This window comes from Tamandua tetradactyla, chromosome 13, assembly GCF_023851605.1.
Source record: "Tamandua tetradactyla isolate mTamTet1 chromosome 13, mTamTet1.pri, whole genome shotgun sequence".
Classification (NCBI taxonomy): Eukaryota; Metazoa; Chordata; class Mammalia; order Pilosa; family Myrmecophagidae; genus Tamandua; species Tamandua tetradactyla.
The window spans coordinates 26,583,831-26,611,829 of NC_135339.1; the positions used below are offsets into that span (position 1 = coordinate 26,583,831).

General features: G+C 50.8%; 1 protein-coding gene across 4 annotated transcripts in view; it reads right to left on the reverse strand.

Annotated features, from left to right (window-relative positions):
- Positions 1-17,310, reverse strand: part of PALD1 (phosphatase domain containing paladin 1) — an 87,741-nt gene extending 70,431 nt beyond the window's left edge. Inside the window, exon 1 of one of the 4 annotated variants that reach the window (XM_077125020.1) lies at positions 17,220-17,310. The gene's annotated coding sequence lies outside the window, so the exon portion shown is untranslated. Of the gene's footprint in view, positions 1-16,860; positions 16,966-17,219 lie in introns of those variants that run through there. The other 3 variants (XM_077125017.1, XM_077125019.1, XM_077125018.1) reach the window with 3 other exon arrangements.
- Positions 17,311-27,999: the final 10,689 nt, after the last annotated feature.

A 27,999-nucleotide genomic window follows, 5' to 3' on the forward strand; every position in this document is an offset into this window, starting at 1 on the left:
GAGTCAGGAGAACTTTGTGGTGAGATTCGATGAAGGAGATGCAAACTCTGCCTGGGGATCTGGGAAGGCTTCCGAGTGGAAGCGGCCCCTGCCTGGGCCCCCACTGAGCCAGGTGTGCAGCAGCCCCCAGCGGAGCTGCTCTGCCAGGCCCCTCTCCAGAATCAGGCTGGACCCTGAGCAAGGCAGCACACAGTCCTGCACCCACCAGGAGCACAAGTGAGTAGGAAGGTATGCAGCGCCCCATTCACATCTTCACATGCATGCACACACTGTACCAGGCCAAAGACATCGAGGCAGTCCCCACGTGCCAATCCCAGCCCCTGCCTGGCCAGCCCACAGCACCAATGACCAACAGCAACATCTCTTCATCTCTCCAGCACCCACCAAAGCAAGGCAAATTGCCAGGTTGAACACCAGGTCCTGAGTCCTGAGTTCTTCCCCTCCTGAGCCCTGGCATTTTCTCTACACTCCTCTCTGCCATTGGAGATTTGAGTGGTGGAGCTCTTTTCCTGCTAGAAACTACCAGAGGCCTGGAGAGCCAAGGCAGGGCTGTAGGCTTTAGGTGTTTAGGTTTTGTTTTCAGTGATGGGTTGGGGTGAGCCTGGGTGTTGAGGCCGGACAGGCCAGAGTTTGAATCTCTGCTCTGCTTCTTCCTTGCCATGTGGTCTAAACCAAGCCACTGTCCCTCTCTGTGGGTCAGAATGGCCATGATACACAGCTCACTGGGAGTTTGGAGAAACAGCACTAGCAGCAGATAAGGCACAGGGCGGGTACAGTTAAACCCTCAGACTGGATGGGGTAGGAGGTAGGTGAGGAAGGAGGAAAAGACCTCTCCTCAATGGCCTCACCCAGTACACAAAGATTCAGAAACTCCTGAGACATGGCCTGAACCCAGCCCGACCACCCTCCACACAAGGCTGGGTTGAGAAGCGGACTGCAGTTGGAGGTGGGAGCTGGCCAAGTCCGGGAGACAAGGGTAGGTGGTAGGATGAGCAACAACCCAAATGGCCATGTAACCTTCGACAGGTCACTTCCCCTCTCACAGCCCCTGGAGCCTCCTTGGTTTCCTTCTTGGTAAAATAAGGATTCTATTCTAACACCCAACGATACACCCTAGATGTACATCCCAAAGAAATGAGTGTTTCTGCCCATCAAAAGATAGGCATGAGGGCGGGCCACAGTGGCTCAACAGGCAAGAACGCTTGCCTGCCATGCCAGAGGACCCGGGTTCGGTTCCCGGTGCCTGCCCATGTGAAAAAAAAAAAAAAAAGATAGACATGAGTATTGTTCTAGTTTGCTAGCTGCCAGAATGCAATACACCAGAAACAGAATGGCTTTTAAAAAAGGGGAATTTAATAAGTTTCCAATTTACAGTTCTAAGGGAAAATTATCCTCTGGCTTTCTTCTGAGAGAGCAGGACATCATAGCCACAAAAAGCTGACGAAATTCAGGGTTTCTCTCTCAAGTGAGGAGGCATGTGGTGAACACAGTCACAGTTTCTCTCTCAACTGGAAGGGCACATGGCGAGCACAGCGTCATGTGCTAGCTTTCTCTCCTGGCTTCCTGTTTCATGAAGCTCCCCAGGAGACATTTTCCTTCATCTCCAAAGGTCACTGGCTTGTGGGCTCTCTGCCCTCTCCGACTCTCCCATTCTCCAAAATGTTTCCTCTTTTATAGCACTCCAGTAAACCAACCAAGACCCACCCAAATGGGTGGAGACATGTTGTCACCTAATCCAGTTTAACAACCACTCTTGACTAAATCACATTATCCGGGGAGATGGTCTGATTACAGTTTCAATCATACAGTATTGAATACGGATTACTCTACCTTTATGAAATGGAATTTTGATTAAAACATGGCTTTTCTAGGGTCCATATATCCTTTCAAACGAGCACAAGTATTCACAGTAGCTTCATTCAGCATCCAAAAAAACTAGAAACAAGGCAAAAGTCCATCCACAGGAAAAACAATAAGTAAACTGTAGCATATCCAATAACAAAAAGGAACAGATGACTAATAACTGCAGTAGCATACCTGGATGAATCTCTCAGCTTATGCTGAGGGAAAGAAGTCAGGAACAACCAGATGAAAACAGCTCATACTGTCTGATTTCATTTATATGCAGTTCAAGACCAGGCAGGTCATTCTTGGTGGAGAAGAGAGAAGGATGGTCACTAGACTGGGAAGGGGCATGGGAGAAACTTCTAAGGCACTGGACTGTTCTACATCTCGATCTGGTAGGGATTATGGGTGACAGAGATGTAACATTCATGAAGCTACACCCTGATCTATGGTAAGCAAATTTTATTTACATTTACAAAATAAAATAGAAATGGCTAATAACAATGCTCTCCTTTTCTCTCAGGTCTGCAGTGAGATGATACTGAGAGGCTGTGTGCGGAAAAGCCATGGAAAGGGATGGGCCACAGGTAAGAAAATGGCCTGGAAAGTCCCGCTGGGGGACTGGGAAGAAAGGAGGAAATATTAAACTTCCGCATCTGGGGAATTCCTGATAATCTTGCAAGCAGTGGGGACAACCAGTTCAACAGGCTGAGCCCTCCATCTTGGGGCTCACCCCAATGAAGTTATTCCTGCAAAAGAGAAGCTAAGCCTACTTATAATGATGCCTAAGAGTCACCCCCAGAGAACCTCTTTTGTTGCTCAGATGTGGCCTCTCTCTCTCAGCCAACTCGGCAGGTGAACTCACTGCCCTCCCCGACCACGTGGGACAAGACTCCAGAGGCATAAATCTCCTTGGCAACATGGGGCCTGACTCCTGGGCATGAGCTGGGACCTGGCATCATGGGACTGAGAAAGCTTTCTTGACCAAAAGAGGGAAAAGAGAAATGAGACAAAATACTTTTCAGTGGCTGAGAGATTTCAGAGTTGAGAGGTTATCCTAGAGGTTATTCTTATGCATTATATAGATATCCCTTTTTAGTTTATGGTGTACTAGAGTGGCTAGAGGGAAGTACCTGGAACTGTTGAGCTGTGTTCTAGTAGCCTTGATTCTTGAAGACAACTGTATAATATATAGCTTTTATCATGTGACCATGTGATTGGGAAAACCTTGTGACTGACACTTCCTTTATCCACCATAAGGAGAGATGAGTAAAAAAAGCAAAGACAAAAAATAAATAATAGGGGGGAAGTCTATCTAATTTATCTAAACAACAGATTGCAATATTAATGATCAACCAGAGGGAAGGGTAAGGGGTGTGGGATGTATAGGGGTCTTTTTATTTCCTTTTCTGGTATGATGCAAATGTTCTAAAGATAATCATGGTGATGAATACACAACTATATGATTATATCATGAGCCATCGACTGTATATTTTCAATGAACTGTATGTGCATGAAGATGTCTCAATTAAAAAATTTTTTTTAATTAAAAGAAAATGGCCTGGGAGTTGGAAGGACCAAGGTTCAAATCTTGATGCACCTCTGATTGGATAACTTTTTTTTCCTTTTTTGATTTTTTACAACCAAAGTAATGTGTACTTACTGCCACAAGTCGAATAAAAGATGTATAGAGAAAAAGTTTAATGTCCCCGTCATCCCTGCACCCCTCCCCAACCAAACCAGCCCTTTACAGCTTCCTTCTATAAACTTTTATCCCCTTAACAAGGTAACACAAACTCTAATGGCCCATGTCAGTTCACTGGCTGCCACTCATTCCACAAACGGCTACTAAGTATCAGCCCCGTCAACCAGACCAGAGCAGATACCTCAGCAAGAGAGAGGAGGGAGAGAGGGAGTTAACAGAGAAATGCAACCAGGATTCCTTGTAAACATTGTGAGGTGGGCACTGACAAAAGGCTGAGATGGAAACTGGGGAAGTAGTTAAAGGGCTATTTTTGATGATATTCCCAGAAGGCCCCTGTTGATATCTGAAGAACAGGAAGGAGCCGGTCAGGTGCAAAGCATGCGCCAGGCACAACCCTGAGCAGCGAGGTGAAAAGCCAGCCAGCAGAAACCACACGTGCAAATGCCCCGAGGTGGGAAAGCACAAGGAACTGAAAGGAGACTGCGGTTTCCAATGGCCCGGCCACAGGACTGCCACAAAACCCTTGTGCAAACAACCTGACATTCCGAAAGTTTTACTTCTTTAGGACAGGCCACCAAAATTGGAATGCTTACATGGGACATGACTCCCGGGGGTGTGGACCTTCCTGGCAACATGGGACAGAAATCCTAGAATGAGCTGGGGCTCAGCATCAAGGGATTGAGAAAACCCCCAGAATGAGCTGAGGTTCAGCATCGAGGGATTGGGAAAACCTTCTAGACCAAAAGGGGGAAGAGTGAAATGAGACAAAATAAAGAGTCAATGGTTGAGAGATTTCAAACAGTGTAGGGAGGTTATCCTGGAGGTTATTCTTAAGCATTAAATAGATATCACCTTGTCAGCCAAGATGTAATGGAGAGGCTGGAGGGAACTGCCTGAAAATGCAGAGTTGTGTTCCAGTAACCATGTTTCTTAAAGACAATTGTATAATGATATAGCTTTCACAATGTGACTGTGTGATTGTGAAAACCTTGTGTCTGTTGCTCCTTTTATCTACCTTATCAACAGACGAGTAAAACATATGGAATAAAAATAAATAATGGGGGAACAAATGTTAAAATAAATTTAGATTGAAATGCTAGTGATCAATGAAACGGAGGGGTAAGGGGTATGGTATATATATGAATTTTTTTCTGTTGTCTTTTTATTTCTTTTTCTGAATTGATGCAAAGTTCTAAGAAATCATCATGATGATGATATGCAACTATGTGATGATACTGTGCTTTACTGATTATATATGTAGAATGGAATGATCATAAGTTAAGAATGCGTGTGTTTGTTATATTTTTTTAATTTAAAGAATAGAAAAATAAAATAAAATAAAAATTGGAATGCTTATATAAAAGGGTATGTGCATTTAAATTTTTAAAATAGATACTGCCATGTTAGTTTTCCAGAAGGTCATGACATTTCACGCCACAACCAGCATCGCTTAAGAGTGCTCATTTCCCCATAACCTCGCTGGTACACGATGTCATCTTTTTCATTTTTGCCCTTACGAAAACTCCCCACTTCCTTGTCTGTAAAATGGGGGAAATCGCAGTCCTGCCCCTCAGGAGACTGTACGGTGTAATTGAGAACATCTTACCTGCTGAGCCCAGAACCTAGCAGAAAGCAAAAGCTCAACAGACGGAGGAAGGCGGGGGAGGGTGTGCCACCATCATTCCCATACAAATGCTAGTGATTCCATAATTGCTATGCTAAAAGAGAGCCTTCCTAAGAGCCTTTGAACAGAGACCCACAAGGTTTAACTCTGCAGGTCCTGGAGACAGGGATGGGGGGGGGGGCGGTTGTTGACTGCGGCTCAGCTACTAACCTAGGGAAGAAGGTTTGCAGTAAGGATTAGACAGATAGGAGAGCTCTAGGGCCTGGAGCCGGGGCCTCCACCAACCCCCCGCCCCGGGGCTCCGCTGCAATCTCAGAAGGAAAAGGAACTGGCTCTGAGGCCCTCAGGGGTCACTCTGGAAGGCAAAACAAAGAGAAAGAAAAAGTGGCTGAGCAAGGCACATCCCAGACCGCTGCAGGCTCGGCTGCCTATAGCCCAGGCAGAGCTGCCCACCCACCCTGTGCAGGTGGGGAAAACGAGGAAGCTAAATTCTATAGTAAGTACTTCTTGGTTAGAAGCCAGAAAGAGTCAGAAAGGGCCATGGTTGGCGGGGCAGGCAGCCACCCAGCCCCTCGGATCCTCCAGCTCACACCCACCACCCCAAGCATGGGCTATGGGGCTAAAGCTCAGCACCCACATACACCAAGGAAGTCTCCAGAACCCCCAAGAGGTGACAGAGGACTCTGGGTCTTCCAGAGTTGGAAACATGATTCAGTCTAAACTCCACAGATGTCTGCTTCAGGATCTGTGGTGAGCTCGCTCTTTTTTTAATTGAAATATAATTCACATACCATACAATTCACCCTTTCAAAGTGTACAAGTCAGTGGCTTTTAGTACATTCACAAAATTGCGCAACTCTCTCCACTGTCCAACTTCAGACTTTCATCACCCCAAAAAGAAACCCCAAATCCATCAATAGTCACCCCTCATTGGCCCCTCCTCCCAGCCCCTGGCAGCTACTAATCTGCTTTCTGTCTCTATAAATTTGCTTGTTCTTCACATTTCATATAAATGGAGTCATACAATTTGTGGCCTTTTGTGTCTGATTTCTTTCACTTAGCACAATGTTTTCAAAGTTCATCCATAGTCCAAGCATGTATCAGTACTTCCTTCCTTTTTGGGGCTGAATAATATTCCATTGTACAGATAAAACCACATTTTGTTTATCCACTCATCTACTGAGGGACATCTGTGTTGTTCCCACTTTTTGGCTATTATGAATATTGCTGCAATATTAATTCAAGTACGAATACTTGTTTGAGTCCCTGTTTTAGAGCTGCCGGAATGCGATATAACCAGAATGGGAACGGCCTTTAAAAACGAATTTAGTAAGTTACAAGTTTACAATTCTAAGCCTAGGAAAATGTCAAACTAAGGTATCTAGGAAAGATATCTTTATTTAAGAAAAGCCTATGCATCTGGAACAGCTCTGTCATCTGGTAAGTCGCGTGGCTGGCATCTGCCGGTCCCTTGCTCCTGGGCTGTTGTTTTCAGCCTCTGTTCCTGCCGGGGTTCCTCACTTTGCTTCTTCAGGGCTGGCCTTCATCTCTTGGCTTCCCTTGGCTCTCTCCTGGTTCTGGCTTGCTTTACATCTCATGACGACATCGGCTGGGCTCCACGCATCTTCAAACATCTGTTTCTCTGTTCTCTGACTGTCAGCCCTGCTCTGAAGTTTCTGTCGATTCTGAGGCTTCTGTCATTCCTGACTCTCTTCAAAACGTTTCCTCTTTTAAAGGATTCCAGTAAACGAATCAAGACTCACCTGGGATGGGCACAGTCACATCATCTAGTCAAATGTCACACCCACAATTGGGTGTGTCACATCTCCCTGGAGATAATCTAAAGTTTCTACCCTTCAATATTGAACTAGGATGAAAAGAAATAGCTGCCCCCACAAGACTGGATCAGGATCAAAACATGACTTTTCTGGGGTACATAATACTTTCAAACCAGTACATTGGGTAACTGTTTAACTTTTTGAGGAACTGCCAAATTGTTTCCACGAGCTCTTCACGTGGGCTTTTTCCCCTCAACTTCAAACTACGAAAAACTCCAAACTGTAGGAAAACTGAAAAGAGGAGTCCACACATGTATAACCAGAGCCTGGATTCATCACTTAACATTTGTCATCTCGCAAATGTGATTTTCTTTCTATTATAACCTTTAAAAAGTAATGAGAGTATTGTATATATGTTATACTATACAATAGAAAAGTTAAAAAAAAAAAAAGTAATGAGAGTAAACTCCGCCTCATCTGAAAGATCAGCTCATAATAGGCAAGCACTGCCGTGCAATTTTGGGTTCAAGTTTGCTCCTGCATTTGCGATTCGGTTCCTTCTCCATGAAGACCAAGTGACATCATCGCAGGCAGCACAAAGAAAGGTTGTGGTTCTAATAGGGAAAGGGGGTGGGGTGGGGAGGGGAGAGAACTGAGCCACCCCCACAGCTCCTGGGGGCCTGGATATGCGGAATTCAAAAGGCCAGCCTCTCAGGGGAGCATCTGCGTGAACTGAGCAAAGCTCATCTCGGTGCCAAATTCCTGCTTCCCACAATAAGCAGGTTTAATACCCACTAAATGCAGATTTCAATACTGCCACCACCTCACCTTTATCCTCCAGCAAACAAGACCACTTTCCAGTCATCAGTGATGTCCTACTAGAATAGACACTCGGGAATGACTGCCTGGCAGGTTGGATTTAAATGTGAGTTCTGACTTCCCCCAAACCACCCGCGTGGCTGTGACATTAGTCACGCACCCCGCACGACTGGCTCCAGGAACAGAGGCAGAAGCAGAGAAGACCCCTCCCACCCCCCACCCCAGGGCACAGCCACTTACCCAATACTGGCAATTGAGTTGCAGCAAAACATTCACACTCATCCAATTAGATCCACACTGTTTGTCTGAAATGGGTTGGCTTTCTGGTTTGATTAGTTTCTCGCTATGTAAAAACTCTAAGTAGAAGGCATTTCTGCCCAGTTTTATATTTGTACAAATTTAAGTTATCATCTAATAAAAATAATTTAAATCAACAAGAAAAACTGGTGACATTTTTGTTTTTTCCTTTAAAAGGGAGCCCACAAAAGATCACCTATTGTATGATTCCATTTTATATGAAATGTCCAGAATAGGTAAATCTGCAGAGACAGAAAGCAGATTGGTGGGCTGGGGAAGGGGGAGTGCGTTAGGAAAGAGGGAGTGACTGCAAACGAGTACAGGGTTTATTTTTAGGGGAATGGCGAACATGTAAAATAAGGGAGCAGTGACTGATGCACAACTGTGAACATATTAAAATCTATTGAATTGTACATTTAAATGGGTGAATTGGACCGCATGTGAATTATTTCAATACAGCTGTTAAACAAGGAGGGGGTCCATATATTATTTAGGTCTGAGCACCTGGAGAAATCATGTGGAAATTAACAAACCCACCTTCCCATAGCTTCTCTCCCAAACCCACCCTCTCCTCCCCCTCCCTACAGCGATCACAAGGGTTAGGAAGAGACTGAGGCTAGGTAAAACCATTAATCACCCTGGGATGTCACAGAAGAAAGGATTCCATTTCCCTAGGCCCCATTGGCTACAACAGTATTTAGGCATTGAATTATTAAATTAGGAACAACTTAAAACAATGGAAACATCCAATGTCCGTGAGCACGTGGGGATGGCGGCTCACTTATGCAGCAATGGCAGTGTTCAGGAAAGAAAGCATGATAATCGAGGTTTGGAGCGTCTGCAATCTGCTTGGCTGGGCTGGGGTAGAGCCAGAAGCATGGAGACCTGCAAATAGGCAGCCCCTCGTCCTCAGGAGGCCGCAGACACCCCAACCCCTCCACCCTGACACACACCAGGCAAACTGCTCACTCAAAGAGGGTTCTTATCAGTTAAACCCAAATCACCGCCTAGAAAAGACCCTTCCCAGCCAGGGACAGCTGCACTGGAATGAGAAGCAATGAGGAAGGGCCCATCTTCTCGCCACCTCCCTGGGCCTATTCCCTCTGGCGACACTTCACAGAGACAGAAGAGGAAGCCCCTGCTGTCTGGCTGTCCAGCTGTCTGCAAGAGGCCCTAGGGGAACAAACCGGATAGCACATCCGGCCAGACCCCCATTTACTGTCCCATCTATCCCCAGGATGGGGGACAAGCCTCTTTTGGATATTCTGGTTCCTTCTGCCCCAATGCCTCCCACTTCCCAAGACCTGCACTAAATTTACTGCCTCCAGGAAGCCTTCACCCAGTCTCCCCAGAGCCTTGCTGAGCCCCAGCTCAGGGCCAGGGGCAAGATGGACGCCTGCAACTGACTGGGCCAGATGCCTCTGTGGGTAAGGATGCCAGGAGGGCTCGCAAGCCCCAGACATTCCCAGGGACGCGCTCAGGACTCAGGACTGGCAGAGCTGGGGTCACTCCCCAGGACAGAGGACTAAGTGAAAAAAAGGAGGCCTAGAGCCACGGGCCACGGGTGAGTCCATTTCTACCCCAAAATCAAAAACTACTCAAATTCACGTGGAGGATACCTGGCCAATTGCTGGCAGCGTTTCCTCCAACTGAGGTAGGAGCCGGGAAGAAAGACGGGAAAGTTCTTACAGTTCACTCTCGAGGAAGCTCCTACGTGAAGCTTTTGTAGAGATAACTATTTTATATTATTTTTTAACTTAGAACATTTTGAAAAGCAAGATGGGCACCCATCAACTGGCAAATCAATAAGCAAGCTGTGGTACTGCCCTATACTGCGATATTGCTCGGCAACAAAAAATAAAAGGAATTAAGTACCGAAACACGCAACGACACATTTCAAAACTACCACGGTGAGTAAAAGAAGCTGGACACAAAACAATATAGCGCAGGACTCCATTTATGTGAAATTCTAGAAAAAGCAAAAACCGTAGTAACAGAGAGGAGGGATGTGGCCCTGGAGCAGGGGTAGAAGTGGCAATCGACTATGACAAAACACAAGGCACCTTTTTTGGGGTAGTAAAGTATTCTCAAACTTGACTGTCATGGCTGCGTGATCACATACATTGATCAAAAATCATCAGGTTTGAAGTGTGGGAATTTTACATATGTAAATTATACCTGAATTCTTTCTTTTTTAAGTAAGGTAGCAGGAAAAAAATATTAGGCCCATTTTGCAGATAAGAAAAATGGGCTCAGAGGGGGCAGTCACCTGCCAGACCAGGGCTTGTCCATCTGATGCCTCAGGCCCAGTTCCAAGCTCATCCCCAGCCCCATCTCAGCAAAGACCTGTTCCACACCTCCCCTAGGGGCTCTGCCTCTCTGGGGCCCAACCTGCAGGAGAGTGGCAGGCAGAGAGGGAGTGAGCATTCCCTCAAGGCGGTCCAGCTAAGGCTAAACCACCCCTGGGCAAGACCATGGGGAGGGGTCTCCCAACAGATCAAGGCTCTGCCAAGCAGGGTCTGGGGCACTGATGAAGGCCTGGCCCTGGGGGGTTATGGGGTCCCCACCACAACCCTAGGAGGAAGAGCTCAGGCCACTACAGGGCAGTGAAGGGGACACACTGCTGTCCACTCTGCAACCGGCAGGAGAGGGGTTAACTCCTTCACGGAGTTCTCTGGTTGCTGGAAAAAGGAAAAGAAAAACAGAGAAGTAACCTTCTGTGCTTTCTAAACAGAATCTTCAAAAACCGCCCAGTGTCCCTGTCCTTCCCTCTTGGGAGGGGCCGGTGAGGTCAGCACAGCCCGCAGAAGGCAGGGCCTGGGGTTCAGAAGGACACAGAGGCTGGCAAGGCCCAGGGTCGTGAGAGGGCACCCGCCTCTCCTCCCACATGGCCCCTGCACAGCTTCCTGACAGTAGGGCTATTTCTCACGTGGAAGCAAGGCCACGGACTCTCAGTGCCACTTTCTTCTCTGCCTGCAACTTCCGAAAGTCCTAGCTCCCTAAGAGCCTGCGAGGTGGGTAGCGACACACCTGCCACGGGGGCCGAGGGGGAGGTGACTCCAGACACCCCATGTCTCTCTCATCAGGGTACCCCAGTTCTGGCCCAGGGGTAGGGGGCACCCCTTCACCCCTTCAAGTCAAAGCGAGCCATTCGCCAGTTACAGGAAAGGTTTAAAACACCTCCTGAGGCCCAGGAATTCCAGCATTAGACATTCACTCCTTAGGAAAGAATTCAAAGCGTTTCTGCTTCTGTTCAAAGGCCTTTCCAAGGAGGGCGATCTGTTAACTCACAGGCATCTCAGCTAAAGGCAGGTGAGTGTTGCTGCTGAGTGAGTGCAGAGGTTCTGCTGAGGTGATGAAAGATCAGGGTAACGGATGATGGTGGTGGTAGCACAATACTGTGAGTGTAATTAACTGCACACTTGAAATGGGATGAAATGGGAAATTCTGAGTTGTATATATATTACCACAATAAAAAGTTTGTTTTTGTTTTTTAATGGGCATATTCCTCCCCTCTCTACATGGGACATAACTCCCGGGAGTGTAAATTTCCCTGGCAACATGAGACAGAAATCTTGGGATGAGCTGGGACTCCACATCAAGGGATTGAGAAAACCTTCTCGACCAAAAGGGGGAAGAGAGAAATGAGACAAAGTAAAGTGTCAATGGCTGAGAGATTTCCAATACAGTCGAGAGAGGTTATTCTTACGCATTACACAAATACCCCCTTTTCAGTTTATTGTGTATTATAGAGGCTAGAATGAAATGCCTGAAACTGTAGAGCTGTGTTCCAGTAGCCATGTTTCTTGAAAATGATTACATAATGATATAGCTTCAGCAATGTGACTGTGTGATTGTGAAAACCTTGTGTCTGATGCTCCTTTTATCTATGGTTATTGACAGCTGAGTAAAAAATATGGATTAAAAATAAAAAATAATAGGGGGAACAAAGGTTAAAATAAATTGAGTAGACTGAAATACTAGCGGTCAATGAGAGGGAGAGGTAAGAGATATGGTATGTATGGGTTTTTTTGGGTTTTTTCCTGGAGAGTTGAAAATGTTCAAAAAAATTGATGGTGATGATGAATGTACAACTATGTAATGATAATGTGAGCCACTGATTGTACACAATGTATAGGACATTTGATGTCAAGAATGTTTATATGTTTGTTTGTTAAGGTTTATAATAAAAATACTAAAATGGGCATACTGATATTGGAAAGGGGCAATCTGGGTATGCCAGCTTGAGAACGAGGGTCCCCAGGAAGGGTCGGATGGCATTTTCAAAGCAGGCAGGGGAGGCCCCTGGAGAATAGAGGGGACAGAGAATATGATTCCTGAAATGGAAAGTGAGAGTCTAGGAGTTCCAATGGGCCCCCAGCTTCCATGACATGCCAGCAAACAACCAGAGCTACCTCAGAGCCCAGAGAAGGAGAGAGGGGGACACAGAAAGGTCCTTCCCAACTGGCCAGGGGTGCTGATGACAACTTCTCTCCATGGTCCCCAGATCTGCACATGTTCCCTAAACACACCAGTCACCCTCTGTTCCTGCACGTGCTGCTCTTCCTGCTCAGGAAGTTCTCTTGTCCTGGCAAACTCTTGGCCATCTTTCAAGCCTCACAAGACGTGCTATCCCCACCCACTGCCACCTCCAGGTAAGCTGCTCCCTCCCTCCAGCTTCAAACTGTCAGGACCCCCGTGTTGTGAGGTATGATGCCTGTGGTTATCTCCCTCAACCCTGGCAGGGGATGAGTCTAATTCACCTGTGGCTCCCCTGCGCCTCCTGCTGAACCTAGGGGCCAGAAAAGGCCAAGAACCCCAATCAAGATGCCATCCTGGTGCCTTCTCACCACGTGGCCCCCAGCAAGCATCCAAGCCTCACCTGTTTCTCTGCTGAGAAAATATTAATCACAGAAATAATCACAATGGTGGCCCATGGCTACTGAGCACTTCCCCCAAGGCCCCCCATGCCTTACCTTCTTTCATCCTTGTTACACTCTTTTAAAGAGCTACTCTCCTTAGCCCTGTTACACAGGGAGCTGTGACACCGAGGGGCTCAGTGAGTTGCCCAGGGGCACACAGCTAGTGAGGGAGGGGTCCAGAATTCAGACCTGGTGGTTTGGTTCTAGAGCCGGTGCTCTTAATCACTACAGGTCCATGGGGCAGGGGAGGGTTGGAAGACGGTCGGGGAAGCAGCTGTCAGGGCAAGCCTTCAGAGGAAGAGGAGATCAGAGATTTTAAAGGCCAGTGCTCCAGGTCCCAGGTCCCAGTCAAGTCCAGGAAGGGAAGCAGACCATGGCCCTACAGCGAAGCCAGCCAGGCTGCTCCCAGGCCCACCCCCTGTGCTGAGTGCCAGTTACAGGAAACAGAAAAGGCCCGTCTGCAAGAGCCTTGGCCCAAGACCGGGGGTGGGGGCTGTGGGGACAGGCACAGCTGCCTGTGGGAGGTGAGACCACGATTTGGGGCTATTCTTAGCAAACCACTGGCTCCCCTCCCAGAGGCCTGGCAGGAGGCAGGCCTGAGTGTCCATGTGCCCTGCCTGCCATTTCCTGACCGGCCCTGAGCACCAGGTCCCGAGAGGCCAGTGGGCAGGGGGCAAGGACAAGGCCCTCCAGCTTTCTCACAAGAAGTGTCCTGCCTGCCCAGACTCCCCCAGGCCTCCCCCACCGGGCAGCGGGGACAGCCTCCAGGGCGGACAAGGGCCTCTGCCCAAGCCTCAGGCCAGGCCCCTGGCTGCTGAGGGAGCTCTGCAAAGTCTCGGCCTTAGGAAAGGCTCAGAATCCAAGCCTCAGCCAGCGGGGCACCCCGCTTCCCACCCATCATCTCACAGTTAAGCCTCACAGTATCCCCAAGGGGCAGGAGCTACTGGCCCCATTTTAAAGACAAGAAACCAAGAACTGAAGGAACTTGCCCAAGGTTGCCCAGAGTTACTGACCAAGCTGTACCCAGAATTGGAGATAAATCAGCAGATGAGCAGAGGAGATGTTCCTGGAGCCCGAAGGAGGGGGAGGCCCTTCCCTATGCAAACCCAGGGCTTGGTGGAGGAGTTCACACCAGGAGGCAACTCTTCTCATCAAAGACCAAGCTGCATTTCTACTCTTTCTACCCAGAGATTCCCCCATCCCACCCAGAGACCCTCACACTTGGGCTTAGAAGGAGAATCCTACAACCAGGTTCCTCCCTAACATGGAAGGCAAAATACAAAAAAAAAAACAGAAACAACTGGAATTCCCTCCTTAGGCCATTTGGCCTCCCTTGAGGAAGCTTCCAGGGTCCCAGGGAAGGTGACAATCAAAGGTTCACAGATTTCCCTGCCAGCACCTATGGCATGAACCCAGTCCTGAAACTTGGGGAGTGAGGAGGCCAAATAACCCTCAGAGGATTCTGAGCCCCCATCTTCAAATCCCAAAACGGAACTCCAGACCCACGGCCACATACAGAGCACCAGCAGCGCCATCCCAAACAGGACAATTTCCGGGCCGTTCTGCTCCATGGAATAACTGGGATTGCCGAACCTCAGCGTGCCCCTCTGTCCATGTCCTTGGCCTCTGCTGGCAGGTGACTCTGACAATGCACTTGACCCACAGCCAACCCCATGTCAGGTTAGGCACATGGGTCACATCTGTGTGTCTCCATGTCCCTGACCCACATCCACGTCTGTGCCAATATACTGGCCTGTATTCCTGCCCACTTGCACCCCTGCCTCTCCCGAGATAGGTGAAAATCCCTCCAAGATGTCTGTCTGTTTAGCTACATGTCTGCGTCCCTGTGTGTTCCGTGTCTATGTGCTCATCTCTGTCTGACCCGCACACTGTCAGTGCCCCTTTGTGCCATCACTCTCTGTGCACGCCTAACCATGTGAACGTCTGTGTCGCCAGATGACTTGCCCAGCTCCGCTTCTTCCTGCGTCTGTCCTAATGGATGTCTGTATCCAGCACCTCTCGGTCTCTACCCACGCGTCTGTAAACCAGAGCGTGCACACCCCTCTCTGCCCAGACGAACGCCCCCCACCTGTGCCTGTGTGAGCCGGCTCTGTGTGTGCCATCTTTGGAGGCGGCTGTGTGTGTCCCTCCAAGTTCTTCCAGTGCTGGCCAAGGGCAGCAGGGAGAGCTTAGCAGTTCCCACTCCCTGAAGAGCACCCAAGGCCGCGGGCACAAGCACACCACCACCTCTGCAAAGTGTTCCAGAAAAGCAGAAACCTGCCAGCAACGATGTGAGGGGGCACTGCCAGGGGACAGAGCAGAGCCCCAGCCACAGCAGAATCTCACCAAGGCGATGGCTCCACTTCAAAAGCTCCCCAGGGAGGCAGGGGGGGACCACCTCGGGCCAGTCTGCACTCACAGGAAACAGTGTCTGGGCCACTGCCTCCAGCCTCCCAACCTCACCCCCACCCCAGCAAGGGAGGCTCTTCAGGAAGGAAGTGAGGACTTCCTCCTGCTTGTCTCTGAACCTCCCATAAGGCTGGTCCCTAGACCCCAAACCTCAGGAGCCCAGGGCAGCTGGGAGAGTCCCAGGCGCCAATGCGCCCAGCCTGACCCAACAGAAATGAAATGGGTTTCTCAAGTAACCCACCAGTCAGAAATAACGCCCTGGGCAGGGGAAGGGCACATAAACACAGGAGTCTCCTCAGCAGGCCTGCCACTCCCCTGGAGGAGGTGACAGGTCCCAACCACGAACAGGGTAATAGACAGGGGTGTGTTCTCAGCTGAAACATGTTAAAACACATTTGTCTGGTGGCCTGAGAACTGGACTCCAGCCCTCCCCGGGAGGGCAGCCCTGTTATCACCCATTCAGCAATATCAAGTGCAGCCCTTGGCATTTCCACTGCTGCTGTCCAGGACTGGCATGGAAAACTCACATCAGCTAACTTTCTGGGTTTTAATATCTTGTTTTCGCCAGGGGCTGAGACACCTGGGGACAGAACCCTGCAAGGCCTCCTGCTACCCACACCCTCCCGGGACACAGTCCCGTGCCTGGCATTTAAGAGGAACCCTGTGACTGGGACCCAGGAGTTCTGCAGGGGAGCCCAGCACTTGGTGCCTGGACCTCTGAGAATAGATGAACCCAGAAATCTCCTGAGGAAGGCCAGGAAGCTTCTTCTCCATGCTGACTCTCCAAGAGCCAAACCCAGTCCAAACGTCCTGGCCTTTTAAAAGAGCCAGGTGCAGCTGGTTTCCTCTCTCCATACAGCTTTCTGACAAGTCCCTGTCCTGTCAGGAGCACCCTCTGAAGGTGGAAAGGGACCTCTCCTAGGAGACACAGGCCCGTGGAGGTGGAGGGCCTGACCAGCCCACAAGCCAAGTCTAAGCCGACTGGAACCTTCCCAGGCTTCCCCTCCCTGGGCCTCAGGGCCCCTAGAGAAGAGCCCAGCAAACCCTCGCTCTGGACCCGACAGAAACGAAAGGGATCATGGCTCAGGCCTCCCTCCCCCAAACTTCTCAGGACACCGGGGTGGGACCCTGCCCCCATGCCAGCAATGAAGAGCCAGGACTAGCCACTCATACCAATCCCAGTGCAGAGAATCTCTGAAGATGGGCGAAGCCCAGAGGCCGGTGTACAAAACGACTCAATAACTGCATGCTCTTTACTATCTGAGGTCTCGCTTCCCTCCCAGGCACCAAAGCTGCTGGGGTGTGAAAGAGGAGAGGGGAGCCCATGGACGTGGGCGCTCTTGGCGGCAGGGGTGGGAGGGTGGGGGAGTGGGTGGCCGGAGCAGCCCCGGGCTGGGGGTGCCCGAAGGACTCCCACATCCGCCTTCCCCTTGCCAGCCCGGGGCCCGGACGCGTCGGTACCTGTCTGCCCGCAGCTCGTGGGGGCGTCCGCGCTCCTGCAGCCGGGGCGCTGCGCCCGGACTGCGGGCACCGAGTCAGGCAGCGGCGGGGCACGCCCGGCGCGGGCTCCGACTCGCTCCTCCCAACTTCCCCAGCCCATTCGCGGGCAGAGGCGGCTCCGACGGCGCGCAGGCCGGGCGGGGTGAGGAGAGGCCACCGGGCGGGAGCCCGCGCTCAGCGGCGATGGGAGCTGCGCGCCCTGCGCCCCCCACGCCAAGGGGCGGACCCGGCCCGGCCGCCAATCACCGGCGCCAGGCCCGCGGGAGCCCCGGCCCCAGGCGCCGAGGGGGCGGGGGGCTCGGATTTAAAGACACACTCACCCCAACTGGGTCCCGCTTTGCATCCCAGAGCCGGGGCCCGGGGCCCGGGAGGGCACTGCTGGCCCCACCTTCCCCCGCAGCGCTTCCTCCCTCCGCCCCACCCCCACCCCCACCCCGCATCTCCACCCCCTCCCAGCCTCCACGAGGAGAGAAAGTTTGGGGCGGCGGGGTAGGCTGTCTGGGAAGCCAGTTCCTCTTTGCTTGTCATTAGCTCGGCTTGTTCTGGAAGGTGCCCAAACCCTGCATCCAGCCTCCCTCGCTGGAGAAAAGCGCAGCGCTCTGGGCACCGCACCCCTTCCCAGCTCCGGAGTTCGTCAGTCGCCCCGCGGAGGTCGAGCAGCCTGCGCCTCCCTCGCCGCTCTCTTCTCTATAAAGCCAGGACGAACCTTGGCGGGACCAAGACGAAAATCCGGGCTCCGAGCCAGCCCCACTCTGTGCTGTGCAGCCTGAGCCAGGTGATTACCCTCTCTGAACCTGCGCTTCCCCAGCTATCAAAGGGCGGGCCCTTAAAGAGTGGAAGGTCTGACCAAAAAGACTTTCCCAAACCCTGAAATCAGGATTTTTCCTGGACACGCCTGGAGACGCGCCCCGTCAGCTCCTGGAGGCGAACAGCAGAGTAGCGACTCCAGAAGGGAAGGAGGGCCCACCCCCAGGGATCTAATGGGCCGGGGCCCCTCAGGAGATCTCCCCCTCCCCCCCACCCCCGTCCCCGCCTCCCGCCGCGGCAGCCCCAGCCCTGGGCTCACACGCCCCGCGGGCACCCACGTGCGTTCACTCTCTTGCGGCCACTTCCTCCCTGGAAGACAGGCTTTGTTGTGCTTCGTGAGTCACTTCCTCCCTCTCTCTGCTCCACGCTCCGGAAATCCTCCTTCCTCACCTGCCCACTACCTGCCTCTTTCCCTCCTCAGTCCCAGAAATCAAGGCTGTAGTGGCTGTGTTTGGAGGTGAGGAAGTGAAGCCTGGGATGCCCCAGGATGAGGGCAGGACAGGCCCCATCCCTGTCCAGTGCCCGGGCCAGGATGCTGGCCTAGGAGTGGGGCAACCAGTCCCTGGGGTTCCTAATATGGAGGACAAGATGACTAGTTCCCATTTGTGGTGCTCTTACCCAGGTCCCCAGCTCAGGTTCAAGTGCTTCAGCTGGATTATTTTATGAGATAAGTACTTTTATCGGCCTATTTTATGCATGAGGAAACTGAGGCCCAGGGAAGCCTTGCCCTCAGCTCCAGGCCTTCTCATACCCAAGGTATATGAGCAGGAGAGGGACAGAAGAAGTACAGGAGTGACCTTGGAAGCAGACCCTACCCTAGAGTCCTGCCAAGATAGGCTCACATTGGCTCCCAGTTTACTGGTGTGTGGTCTGGGACAGATGACAAAGTTTCTCTCATCCCCAAGTTTCTCATCCATAAAAAGGTGCTGTGGAGCCAGCGAGCTGGGACACGTGATCCCCAGGCAGAGCACACAGCATGTTGTGGGGCTCCATGCGTGGTTGCAGTTCCCTTCTTACTCCTCTAGCCATGACCCCACATCCCAACCACCCCTGCATCAGATTCCACACTTGAGGTCCCACCATCCCGAGGAAGCTGTGTTCCAGGCTCATGTCCTCCTCATGACCAGGACTAGGTTAGGATGGACATGCACAAGCGTTTGCACACACACACTCAGTCTGCTTCCCCATCCCCTCACCCTCCTTCAGCTGCCCAGCAGATGCTGGGGTCCTTGGCTGCCTGCCTCTTCAGACCTAGCCCCTGCAGGACCAGAGCTGTGTCTAATCTGTCTTCCGCATTCCCCATGCACTTGGGAGGCCTGGCTGTTGAACCAAGCAGAAGGCCCGGGGCAGAGATGCCCTCAAGAGACACAGAAATCAGGGCCCTTTGGGCTCCATCAGACATCTTCAGGGCTCAGCCGATAGGCCCCAGAAGTGGGAGGCTGAGGGCTTGATGATATCTCAGGGGCAGGCCACAGACGGTGTCTAAACTGTGTCTAAACTCACCAGCCCGCCCCCAACCCCCCAAAGGTTCTACCAAGTCCTGCTCAGAGCAGCAGGTCAGGTCCAGCACCCCTCCCTGCCTGTCCGCCGTCACTGGATATCCCCCAACCACAAAGACCTTCAGGACCAGATCTGCCCCAGCCTGAGCCCCAGGGGAGGAAGGAGTCTGAGTGTTGAGGGAGAGAGAAGGAAGGGGCGCAGAGCAGCTCTAGGCATACCCAAGAGAAGGCATTCTGCTGGTTCTTCCCAGTCCTAGACAGAGGAATAGACAGAAATAATCAATTGGGCCCCTTTCTTGGCCCAAACTGCAGCGGAGGCTCTCCAAGAAGTCTAGATGCTCAGAGCAGAAGCCTAAAAGTCCCCTAAGAAAGGATTCATGGTCCCATAACTGGACCTAGAAAACTAAAGGGCTTGGAACCTACCCCCAACTCACCCCCACACTCTCCACCAGCACCACCACCATCATACCCTACACACAGGCGCACCCAAGATGTTACCTTATCTAAAGAATGGGTGTCCCTGTATAAATGTGTGCATGTGTGTAAGCTCACATTTGCAGGGATGTGAATAAGGGTATGCATGTTTGTGCAAGTGTTTAAGCAGGCTAGTGAAAGTGAGTGTGGATATGCGAGTGAGTATATGTGGGTGTATGTGGGTGTATGTAGCATATACACAAACTAACCCACCACCAAAACCAGATGAGCTGCTGCTGCATAGATTAATGAGTAGCCCCATTACTTACACTTCCAGGAGAATAGCCTATGGCCATCTGCAGCCCCCTTGGCTCAAGCAAGGTGTGTGTCCCTTGTGCAGACACATGAGCTTGGGAACCCCGAATTCCCCCTGTGGGAACACTCAAACCAAGAATTAGTTCCTGACAGGCACAAACAACTCAACAGAAGACAGAGGAACTAGGGTCAAACCAGCAAAGATGAAACTTGACAAAAGATGGGCTACAGGCCCTCCTGCCCCCTCTGGTCCCTGCTCTATGCTGACACCGCCATAGGCTGAGGTCCAGCTGGGACCAAGGAAAGGACAGCATCAGGGCAGGGAGGTGACCTGGACTTTCACTTGTGGCCACGTTATTGCCAAGAACATGGATTCACAAGGGCTCTCCGGCTGAGTATCATAGGGCCAGAAGTCTCCTCCTGAGCCAGGTGGTCTCTGAGCCCATAGGGAACCCTCCCTGATGCCTGAGTCCCAACACAGATGGATTCCCTGTCTGTCCTTCTAACCCCACGGTCGCAGCTTCAGGACCCAGCATCACCCTCCCCACCCCCACCTTTTGCCCCTGTGTGCAGTCCCGGGACTCTGAGCAGGGCAGACCTGGGCCTGAACCTTGCCCCACAGCTTTACTGTAACCTACCATATAGGTCACCATGTTTCTCATTTTGCTCATCTATAGAACGGTACAAAGTGCAGTTCCTGCCTCCTGGGAACGTCTTGAGAATTAAATAGGTGCCTGGTGCTCAGTGAGTTGCTCACCCATGGCAGCTCTTACTGTTGTTACTATAACTGCCACCCAAACTGTCATTCTGACCCAGCCCTGAGCCCTGCCTGGGTAGAGGGATTCTTCGAGGTTGAGTCCAGGTTCCGCCTCCTCCAGGCAACCTTCCTGGAACCCCTCCCCTAATCTGTACCCCACAACTTGGAATGTCTGCTCTGGACTCCTTCTGTCCACACCACCTTGCAGAACCTACTACCTCTGTCTGGCACAGAATACATAGAATACATGCTCAATAACTGGCATCATAATGATCAGCAGGATTGTTAATTTTACTAGTTACACCTGCTTTGGGTCTAGGTTCAAGTGTCACATCTCCTACCTCCCAAATTCACACGCTAGCTTCAAACGTTTCAAAGTTTAGATCCAAATGTTGACCAAAATCCAAAGTAAGAGAATAAATTTTATGTTGGGACCAGATACACAGATAGGTGAATGTGTGTGTTTCACAAAAAATACTTGGCCTTACTGCATATGATACTTTCTGATACTTTCTATTCTGTCCTATCCAATTTTTTTGTTGTTGTTATTGCTGATTGTGGTGCACTAAACTGGTTTTCCATGGGACCTGCAGTTTGAAAATGCTGCAGAGAAGAGTTGTTCCCTGAGAGCAGGAACCAGATCCTGCTACCCCCCCCCAAGCCCAGCACCGCGCAGGGCCTGACTGGGGAGTGCTGAGGACATGGCGGAGAAAGGTGACTCCATCTCCAGAACAATCATCAAGAACCTATGGGAGTGGTGGGGGGGGGAGAGGTGGAACCTACAGGGAGAATGCACTATCGGAGGAGGTGGAAAGAAAAGGGGGACAAAGTCTGTTTCATTTGTTCAACAAGTATTTCATTCATTCGGCAGCTAGTCATTCAACAAACATTCTCTGGAGCTCCTTCTGTATTCCAAGTCCTGAGCAGTGAATCAGGCAGATGTCATGGTGCTGACATCTGTCCTGGGGAGGGGGATGGAGGTGGGCTATAAGCAAAACAAAAAAGGAAGACCATTTCTGAGTGATTCGTGCCATGAAGAAAATAATACCACAAGATGGTATAGGAAAATACTCTAGGAGGGACACTAGAAATAATGGGGGTCTCTGAGCCTCAAGTCGTTCAATGATGCCAATTCCCTGATTGGCAAACCAGCCCAGCCAGCTCCTGCTGTCCTCTTTCCAAAGGCTGGAGGACTGTTGGGGTTTGAATTGTGTCCCCCATAAAAGGCATGTTCAGGTCCCAATCCCTGGGCCTGTGGGTGTGGATTCATCTGTAAATAGGACCTTTGAGGATGTTACTAGTTAAGGGATGACTGGTGGGCCTTCATCCAATATGGAAAGGAAATTGCACATAGAAAGAGAAGCCATGGGGAGCAGGCAGAAGCAGGAGGTCAACAGAACTCAGAAAAGAAAAGAGAAGACACGTGCATGTGCATTGCCACGTGACAAAAGCCAGGTAACCCCAAGGATTGCCAGCCAACCAGGAGATACTAACCCTGAGAAGAATCAAGCCTTCTAGCTTCTAAAACCTTAAGTCAATACGTTCCTGCGGTTAAGCCCTCCCATGACATAGCATTTGTTTTGGCAGCTGAGAAACTAAAACAGGCAATGAAGAGTTAACCTCTTTCTGGTGGGGTATCCCAGGCTGCATAGGGGCAGCTACCCCACAACCCCGGACCCCAACAGCCTTTACCACCCAACCCACCTGGCTCCTCAGTGGATTCCCAGTTATCAGGCCAAGCCTGGGGACCTGTGTCCCAGGCTCACGGATGCCGAGTCTCCAGCAAGACAGCGATACAGCGAGAGGGTAACAGATCTGAACCCCTCCCCCCAGGGAAAGGCTGAAGGATCCAGGTTGTCCAGCTGGAGTGCAGAAGGCTCAAGGGGCACGGTGCTCTCTTCCAGTCCCTGCAGGGCTGGCCGGGAGAGTGTGAGGACCCACAGCCAGACGGAAGACCCCTGGCTCAGGAAGAGCTGCTTAAGCATGCAACCTCCATGCAACAACGTCTAAGCATCTACTATATACCAGACCCAGGTGTCAGGGCACGGGGATGAGTGAGACGCCCCCCCTCCCCTCACAGTGCTCCCAGACCCCCGAGAAAGGCAGACAAGTGAAGATGGCTCATTTCCAAGCACTGGGTTTCCTACAGGGGGGAGTTGGACACATGCATGCATGGACACATGCTCCTGCAGGTCAACTCGGGTGAAAGTGGAAGCCCTCGGAGGGCCCTGACAGCTGGAATAAAGTGCCGTGACCTGTTCTGACTTTGGCAGGACACTTAGCCCTTCCGAGCCTCCGTTTCCACATCAGTAAAATGGGGATGGTCATACCTGCTTTGAAGGGGTTTTGAAATTAAATGAACTAAAAATGCAAAGGCCGTCAATAGCCATCCAGGAGGCAGCTCAGTACGCAGTAGTGGCTGCAGTTCCTGTCAGCACCTTCGGAAGCCCCACTCCCTGTCACTGTCACCATGCTTCTGCTCTCATCTACCCCCTCCCTCGGTCAGCACTTTCATCCCCCATGCCCCCGCCCCTCCGGGACTCACAGAGGCTCCCCGCCCCTCTGCTGTCAGAAAGGAGTTCCAAGTGACTTTCTGACCGGTCTCACTGCAGAATCCCAGGCTTTGGACCCTGGGAATAAAGGGGGCTGAGGGAGACTGCCAAACCCTGTGGCAGGGAGACCATCCATCCCTGAATAAACAGCCTGTCACCCCTTCCCTCCCCCTCGTTCCTCTCCTTTAAATAACCCAGATCTGTTGCCCAGTTGTCTCCAAGCAACACTACTCAAGGCTCCTAAGGATGCCTCACTCTGAGGGAACCATTTATGAAAATGTTGCAGGGAAGGTGGGGGCCAAGAGGGGCAGAGAGAGAGCCAGGAGGCCTGACACACCTCTTCCCCACTGCCCAGGAGCCGCTGGTGGGCTTCCAGTCCCCAGAAAGGGCTCCCACAGTGCCATGCAGCGGCTGTGAAACAGGAGGCTGGTGTAGATGTGCTGACCGGGTCCCAGCTCTAGAGCAGCGAGCAAGGTCCAGATGGAGAAATGGACAAGGACAGTCAGGGTAGTGCTGTCCACGAGAGCGGGATGCCAGCTGGGGACAACCTCAGTGTCCATCTCTAGGGGAATGGGTAAGTCCCACAGATTCCAACCACGGAGTCCTGTCCAACGTTCACACCCAAGAATCCAGCTGCACACATAGAAACATGGAGAGAGCTTGAAATGAGAGTACCCAGGGATAGAGTTTGTACACAGAACTGATCAGCCATATAAATTAACACACATCCACGGAACAATACTAAAGGGTCTTTAAATAAGAACATATACATTATATGAAAAAAAATTATCAAACACACTGTCATGAGTACCTTTGAGAAAAAGGGAAAATAAACACACCAGAAAGGCATCACTTATGTTGATGATGATATAATATGCTATGGATTAAGGAAGATAATTTACTCAATTCTGCACCTGAAGAAAGGAAGGGGAGCAGAGAGCAAGAGAGGGAAGAGAAAATTGCAGAAAGAAGATTTCATATTTCAGCACTGGAAGGAGTATAAAAAGGATATATGAATATTGTATACTCACACACACGCACACACACAAACACACACACTCCTGTGTCAACATTGTCTCTGGAAGGACGCATAAGAGATCAGTACCGTTAGGAGGAGATTGGCTGGGGCCTCAGGCAGAAGGAAACTTCACAGCGTACTTGTGCCTTCAAATTTTATTCCACATGGATTTGTTATCTATTTTAAAATTTAAAAAAAATTTTAGACTCACATTTAATCTCTGGAAGGCTGCACAAGAGGGGAGGGGAGCAGGGACCTGTGGGAGGGAAAGCAGACTTGCCTTTCACTATCCTTTTGTACAGTTAGAATTTTTTAGTCTGTGCATCTTGGCATATTCTCATGGTTAATTCATTGGTAATTTTTATTTTGGACATTTTTATGTATACACAAAAGCAGGGCAGAGTTTCATCAACTCTATATACCAATTGTCTAGAAACAACAATCATCAAAATTTTGCCACCCTTGCTTTACCTACCGTTTTTCATTTTGTTGTTGTCTTTTGGTTTTCCTGCTGGAGTGTTTTAAAGTCAACCCCAGACACCACGCCGTTTCATCCCTGCCTGCAACAGAATTCTAAGGACATAATGACAGCAGTTTGAAGAAAGATGGTGCTGTGAGGCCAACCAGGCTGGAGGAATCAATCCCCTGTGCTAAATCCTCAAGGACTGGTGGTCGCCTGCCTCTGCCTGACTGTTCCCAGTGACCAGGAGGTCATGACTGACCCAGTCTCCTGCTTTGTCCTCACTGCCTAGAGCCAGGCTTCTCGGAAGGAACCGGCACCACCCACCCTCTCCGTCCTCTCTTTGGCCAACTATGCAGGCACGAGCAGAGGGCAGGGACAGCTCAGAGCCACAGGGAAACAGCCCAGTTCATCAGAAACCAAAAAGCATAAAGGCACAATGCAAAATCAGCTAGACTGGGGGGTACTGCTAGCACAGTTGGTTGGTGAGCCCCTCCGGGCACCCCAGGCCATCTGATCCAGGCATTCACTGTTCTGGCAGCTAGGAGTAAACTTTTGGCCAACACTGGACAGTTGTTCCCCAGCCTTGGGGAATGGGATCTACTATAGATTCCCAGACTCCACCCCAGCACCTCTGAAGCCAGAATCTCCAGGGCTGGGGCCTGGGAAATCTCCCTGGGTCTGAGGCAGCAGCAAAGTGTCTGGTGATTGGGAACCTCTGGACTAAGTGACTCCAAGGCCCTCTTCTGGCTGCAATGGGTTAAGCCGCCCACCCTTTTGCCAAGATTCTGGCCTGCTCCCTCCCTCCCTTCTTCCTACCCTCTACCTGCCCAGAGTGCAACGTTCCCATCTCCAGCTGGTGGGGATCTAGGCAATGCCAACTCTTCTTAATTTGAGGGTGTGCTGGCAAGGCTCAGAAAGAGTATACGCAGCGCTGAACCAAGGTCTCCCTGGGGCTAGAGGCAATGGATTCAGAGATGGCCCTTTGCCCTCTTCCCTGCATGTACCCTCTACTTCAAGAAAGGAGAAAGGAGAGACACAGCATTTATTCTGTGCCACTGTTTACATGCATTAACTCACTGAAGCCCCACCCCAACTCCATGGGGCAGAACTATGATTACCCTCCTGCAAATGAGGAAACCAAGGCTCAAGGAGATAAACTCACCTGCCAAAGGCACATGGTTGCAAGGGGCAGAACTGGAGTTCAAACCAGGCAGCCTGATTTCAAAGTCCACCTTTCTTTCTTCACAACCTTTGACTACCCCCATAATCAAACTGAGGGGTACTGAGTACCCCTCAAACTGAGGAGTAACTGAGCAAAGCAGCTCTTGTCCCCTCTGGCCTGCCTCCAAAGCTTGATTGGCAAGGCTCTGCCTTGAATAACTGGGCACCCTAGGTCAGCACATGTATCACTGCAGTGGGCATCAGTTCCAATCCATGGAAAGCAGACACAGGGACAGGGTTAGCAGTGTAAAATATTTCCTGGGGAAAGTGCCTGTGACATTAAGTGGGAAGAGCCTTAGACCATGTTGCAAGTCTGAAGCCTATGAAAGGATGTGGCAGGGGAGGAAAGATTTGGTAGGAAGAGCCCCAGACCCCGTGCACTCTGAAGCCAAAGAGGAGTCCTGGAGCAAAGAGCACCTGTTCAAGGAGTTCTGTATCAGGCAGGAATGGTCTGGCTCTAGCAGCCTGGCTGTGCTCAGTCATTGGCTGGGAGCAAGCCGGGGAGAGTGTGGCCTTTGCAAGAACACAGCAGATCCTGAAAGTGTGGCAGCTGGAAGCAGTCAGCTAACTGTATGCCTGCAGCAAGCGGCCTCAGAGGGAGCTGGGAGCAGCACAACTCCGTGGCTGACATGACCTGACATGACCCGTCTGCTCGTCTGTTCTCTCTACCACTGAGCGATGACCTCCTGCAGGAAAGGGCATAACATATACTAGGAACTTAATAAATGATTGCATATCTGGCCAGGCCATCTGATCCCTGCAGGATAGTTGCTCCCTCTGTAAAAGGTGATCCCAGGCAGGTGAAACAAGGAGGAATTCCAGGAAGCACGTCCTTACTGAGTACTCACTGTGTGCCAAGCATAGAGCAAGATCTTAGAGTGTTTTTTTGGTTTTCAAGGGACTTTCTCAAAATTATCCTATTGGGTCTCCCCAGCCAACCTGAGAAGTAGGTGCCACTGAGGCTCACAGTAGTGAGTGATGTCACTCATCTGAGGATGGCTCCATGATGCTGAAACCTTCTGTGCTCTGTCCACTACACTGCATCCACAAGAAGTCCTGGGCAGGGGTTCCTCCTGGGCAGAGGCAGGGGAGGGGTCTCCACACTTGGGGTCTGGGGAAAGGAAGCTTCCTTAAAGACCTAGCCTGATGCCCCTCACTCTGCCTTCTTCTCAGTAAGGAAACCAGGCAAACCTTCTAATGATGAGTGACACTGAGGAGCCAGGCATGGTAAGAGTCACAACCAGACAGGTCAAGTGGAAAGGGCCACTAACCAGGTGTGCCGGTTTGAAACTGTTGTGTACCCCAGAAAAGCCATGTTCTTTCATCCTGATTCCATATTGTTTAGGGTGGGGACTTTTGATTAGGTTGTTTCCATGGAGATGTGACCCACCCAGTTGCGGGTGGGATCTTTCTTATTAAGTTGTTTCTATGGAGATGTAGCTCTGCCCAGCTGAGGTGGGTCTTAGTACGCTTACTGGGGTCCTTTAAGAGGGAACCATTTTGAAAAAAGCTTCAGAGCTGACACAGGCAGAGAAAGAAAATGCCCCCAGGGGAGCCATTTGAAGTGAGAAGCCTGGCGAGAAAGCTAGCAGGTGTCCCCATGTGCCTTCCCAGCTGACAGAGAAACCCCAAACATCATTGGCCCCTTTATGACTCAAGGTGTCTTTCGCTGGATGCCTTAGTTTGGACATTTTTATGGCCTTAGAATTGTAAACTGGTAACAATAAATTCCCTCTATAAAAGCCAACTCATTTCTGGTACACTGCCTTTCCGACAGCATTGGTAGACTAAAACACCAGGCTTCTGGAGATGCAAGTCCCAATCCGGTTCCTTCCTCGCTGTGACGACACTGGCAAGGCAAAGAACATTTCCTGACCTCAGCTTCCTTATCTGTAAACTGGGATGAATAATCACTGCCTTGCACATAAATACAAGATACCCTTCTCCTTTCTCAGGCCCCATTTGCAGAGGGCAGTCGGATCAATTGCCTATTTGGTGGCCAAGCCACAAACTTCAAACAACTCTGGAGCACTGTCAGAATGAGCCCCGGGGCT